Genomic DNA, 5210 nt, shown 5'->3' with positions numbered 1-5210 from the left:
CATTTTCTGAGTCTGTTATTTACCCTGTTACATTTTTGTGTGTGTCTGTAAATGCTCCTTGTGTTGAGCAGCTTGGAACTGATGTGAATTTTGGCAACACCAAACTTGAAAGAAGGAAGGAGACTTGGAATGTGCCATTAAATTCTCAAGTTGGGTGCAAGGTGTAAGATATTTCCAGCATAAATTGATTGAATGTAGAAACCTGTGGTGATCATGAAACCTCTAACAATCCTTTGGCGGAAAGGAGCCCTCTTACGTTATGTGGAAATGTCCCCTTCTGGAGCATTCTTGGCATGGTGCTGCCACATACAGAGCAGCTGTGCCAAACCCACTAAACTTTTTCACACCAGCAAGTATAAAAATAAGGAGCAGAAGAACCCTTAAGTGTATTCATGAGTAAAGTCAGACTTTATCACTGAAACTAGTTCTCTCGTGGATTAGTCCCAGATAGCTGTTTTTCACCACTGCCTGTCTGAGAAACTCATTTCTTGGCTTACCCACACACCATCTGCCTTGTGCTATAGTTGTCTCACTATGGAGCTCCATCTCACATGCTGACTGGGCAAAAAAGGAAAACAAAGGAGATTAAATAAATCAGAGTGAGATACTTTCTGTCCGGTATGTTCTAGCCTGAACATAACCTTTTTTTTCATTGGGTTAGTTTCTTGGATTTTATTCAGTTTAATTAGTTTCCAGGATGTTGTGTCAAATGCTTTGGACAAGTCCAGGTAGATGAGGTCAGTTGCTCTTCCCTTGTCCACCAGCTCTGTGACCTCATCATGACTCCTGGAAAGCAAAATAAAGCACATAGGTATAACAGTACAAAATCACAGTTTTCCAATAAAACCACCACAGAGTAGGATGAGAAAATGGACACCATGTTTTTGGCTAAACAAGTGTTCTCAAAATGCTGAAATGTATGCTGAGCTGACAGAATGGATCTTTTATAATTTGTTTGCATTATTCTAATGCTAGGAAACTCTTTGTAACTGATGGCACTGATATGAAAGTCATTGGTCATTAAATCATTAAAATGAAAGTAAACCCATGAAGAAAGCTGACCCTAGTGGCTGCTAAACAACATTTCACCTGACAGTTTTAATGACCTAATTGAGTTTTCCTTGGGAAGTTAGTATACTTTTTGTGCCTGCTTGGATGCTGTCATCATTTATCTGGTATTTAGTTTCAGTGCTTAGTTGGAGGACTAGCTCATAGTGAAAGCACAGTTAGATTAAGATTCAAGAATTTGTAATTAATTATTAAGCTTCAGACTATGCTTGGGTTTTTTTCAATTTTAGTCCTTCAGCAGCTGGCAAGAGTTAAGGATAAAACTTCACCTGGTTTTAATATTTTGCTCTTATTACAGATAAAACCGGAGACTAAAGTGTAAATGGTTGTAAAAATGTTGATGAAATGCACCTTATCTTTCAACTTTATGCAGAGCACTTTAATTTTATTTGGTGTAGTAATTTCATTTTATTAAGAATCTATTTTTTTCATACACGCAAAAAAACCCTTTATTCTATTAATGTGCCAGGTGTCTAGCTAATGCAATTCTTGTTTAATTGAATCTGATTGCATCACAGATCAGCAACTATAACCTACAAAAACTAACAAAGTTAGTTAGTACTTGGTATTTTTTTCAAATTTAAAAATAGAACAGATCATCTGTGAGAACACCTCCATGGAATGTGCCACATTTGCTCCACTTGCATAAACATTTGATCATGACTTATGCTATATTTTGTTTGTATGGTATCTCCTGCAGCTTTTATTTCAAATAAATACTGCTTATTTAAGATCTACTTTTTTTAAAGAAAAGCAGATTCATTTTTCATCTATGATAAGTAATATTGAACAGCCTCTTATTAATGTATAGTTCAATAATGTGGATTAATTTAATGAGTAGCAGTGTTCCTGCATTTTGAAAATAACACCTTATTCTGAGCATTTTGATACTCTGGTTTGGGAAGTATTTCACAAACCAGTTGCTCATATTTAGATTGCATTGAATTCTTTGTATTCTTCACTTTTGATTTTTAAATTAGAAAAGATTCACAGATCATTACTTAGAGTTTTTCTTTAAATTACCATTAAATACATAGTAAATAGTCCACATTAAGATGCTATTTGCTCATCTCAGCATTCAAGGTAATTAATAACTGAAAATTGGCCAAGATACTCTGATGCACTCCAGCACTGCTTTTATTGCTTATTTCAAATAACAGTTTAAGGATGCTCTGAACTTTCCTTACTATACCAGAATATCCTGCCAGAACAGTAAAAGCAAATGGCATTATAAATAGGGTTCGAAATTCAGAAGCTTTATAATTATAAAACTACTGAACACCTTTGTAAGTGTTTGTAATGAATAAAGGAAGACAAAAGTTTCAGACTTCTTGATTTTTTCAAATTTATTGATTAAAAACCAAGTAACCAAAAAGCTAAGCACAATACTAGAGAAAGGCTGGCAGCCTGCTGGTCTACAGCTGTCCTTTTTACACCACAGACATCATTTTTCAACTTCCTTTGGAGTTCAGCTTTAGAGGTAGAGCATGAGGCCCCAGAAGCTCATGCCTATACATAAAACTAAGGAATCTGAGCTATTTCTTGAGGAAACCCATGAGATGCTGCTAACAAGTTTAGTTTTTTAACTTGATGCTCTGCAAGTGACAATGGGAAACACTCACAGAAAACACCCACTCCAAATGGCACCTCTCCTACCTTACAGTTCTAGTTTATCGTGTCCTTGTTACAACACAGCAGTTTGACCATTTTCAGTGTCTCCCCTTTACTCTTCTGGCTTTGTATTCTATTTCTGAAAGACTATTTTTGAAGTTGTCAGTCAAGCCTGATGAAAATGAGAAACTACATTCAAACATGTGACCAGTGCTGTGTATCTCTGCAGCTCCAGTCACTGAGATTCATTATGTGGTTCCTGGCTTTATATTTATTCTTTCATTATACCATGATGTTCCTTTCATTATACCATAATTTAATTATATCCTATTTTTTACATTGACCAAAATAATTTTCTACTTCTTTGTACAGTCCCCAAAAAAGTTCAGAAAATAAATTTAAAGGTAACATCTGGTAATAAAAGATGGTTGTTTATATACCTTCTGCAGAGGAAAGGATTTGGGAAAAGGAAAGCAAGAAAAATATGTGTGTCTCCTGTGCTTTTATATGTAGTTTTCTTATAATTTTTGGCCAAGAATTTTGATGTTTGCAGGTTTCTCTTCAATCTTTCCATTCCACATAATATTGTACTTACAGTAGAAGAATGACTCATTCATTGATCACAGATACACTACAATGTTTACATGCTACACTACTACCAAAAATTTATTTTTACTATATTTGTGCCCTAGGTTTAAATTTTACTTCTGTTTTGTTTTTTTTAATTTTGGTTTTGTTTTGGTGTTTTGTTATTTTCCTCTCTGGAAAATTTAAAACTTATTTTTAAATCAAAATGGAAACTTACACATTCATCTTCTTCTGAGAGGATTAATCTATACTTTCAGATATCCTTTTCAGATATGGGCACAAGGGATGATGGAATTCAACCATAGTCTCAAGCTCTTAATACTTTTATCAGTGTATTGAGGAAGTACACATCCACAATAACCCTAAAATTAACATAAAGACTAACTAACCTTTAAAATATTTTTCTTAATGTTCAAGAGTTTATACACACTTCATGTACTATGTAAATCAAAATGTCTGAAAAAACCCCCATATCTGGTTTGGTAAAAGTGCATGTAGGAGTATCTGTTTCAGACTGTATACAGAGATGGTTATCAGACATTGGCAATTAAGAAAATTCTAAATTAAAATCTATAGCTTTCTGGAAACAGAAAGGAAAAAAATAGTTTTCAGAACTGTTTCAAATTATAGACTAATTGTTGCATGAGACTTTAGTATCATAAAACTCATAATTATTTTGGTAACATTTTAGGAAAAAATAATAGCTTGTCTCATACCTCTAGGGCACCATAAGTACACCATAAGGTACATAAGACATTTGTTAGGTCATTTAACATATTCTAGAAATTGTTCTGTGAGAGTAAAAATACATTGTTAGAAGTTCTGACAATTTTATGTCCCTTTTCACCACGTTCATTTATAGCCCTTAATGATATTCCCCACATTAAATCATTCTTGTTCCTGTCCATAAATAGTTTAAAAACTAAACTATGGTTGCAACCAAATCAGGGGACCCATGAGTGTCTCTCATGTCCTTAATACAAGTGAGTGTTTTAGTTGCATCCCACCTTATCTCAAAGTGCTATCTGGGCAAAAATTTCTCTCTTTTCAAGTTTTTCCTGATCAAGCACATGGACCAGAAGGAAGCCATCACATGCTACAGTCATGTCCCCATCTAGACATATACTGAAATCCTTTTTAGCCGTCAGCTATGCATACTTACCTACCAGACATGAGCTTTTCCAACTTTTAAGACATTCTCAAGCCTATCCCAAGATAGTTTTTTTTCCTTTCATATTTCAAATTGCAAAATGGGTAAACTGAGCAACTCATTGTGGCATCAGAACTGTAGTTAGTGGGACTATTTTAATCCATATTCATGTGTTCTTTGCAAGAAAGCCCTGAAAGGCAAAGGCCAAGAGATTTTGCCTAATTACTAAGCCAACTAATGACTAATTTGACATCACTTCTAAGTTGGGGTCAATGTGAAAATTAATTTCTCTACAATAATTAACTCCATTTTTCCCCTCCAGAATATGTCTCTAATCGTTGTCATTTCTCTGTGTCATTTCTTTGTCTAGATGGGTGCTTAATTTCCAATGTTAAGGACACAAAAGTATTTAATTTTTTTTCTTTCTCCTTGTATTGTATTGTTCTGTTGTATGTTCTATTGTAAGAGCGATTTTCTATGGTCTTATGGTAGTAGTAAAGAAATGCTCTGATTTTTCAGTTTCATAAAATTGGAATAGCATATTGCTTTTGTCAGCCATGGAATATGACCACAGAATTGCTGTTGTAACAGTAAAGAGTTACACTTCAGGACTTTTATTCTTAGATAAATATGATCTTTCCAATAGGTTTTAATTAAAACCCAGGAAAGCCACATTTTCATGTCTGCATAAGTCAGAAGTGAAACAAAGGCAGCCTGACTCATCCCCAGTGAAAGCTTTCATTACAAATTAGAATGAATCTTGGGTTACATTTTCTTCTGCTTAAGCAATATA

At 34.2% G+C, this 5210-nt stretch overlaps 1 long non-coding RNA gene across 1 annotated transcript; it reads right to left on the bottom strand.

Moving 5' to 3' along the window:
- Positions 1–608: 608 nt before the first annotated feature.
- Positions 609–2843, bottom strand: LOC139796350 (uncharacterized). The gene is made up of 2 exons (XR_011725966.1): positions 2725–2843; positions 609–786 (listed from the first exon to the last, which is right to left on the bottom strand). It is a non-coding gene; the product is annotated as an uncharacterized lncRNA (long non-coding RNA).
- Between the last annotated feature and the right edge of the window lie 2367 nt (positions 2844–5210).

The sequence above is a fragment of the Heliangelus exortis genome, chromosome 4 (assembly GCF_036169615.1).
Source record: "Heliangelus exortis chromosome 4, bHelExo1.hap1, whole genome shotgun sequence".
NCBI lineage: Eukaryota > Metazoa > Chordata > Aves > Apodiformes > Trochilidae > Heliangelus > Heliangelus exortis.
This window is presented reverse-complemented; position numbering and strand designations above follow the sequence as displayed.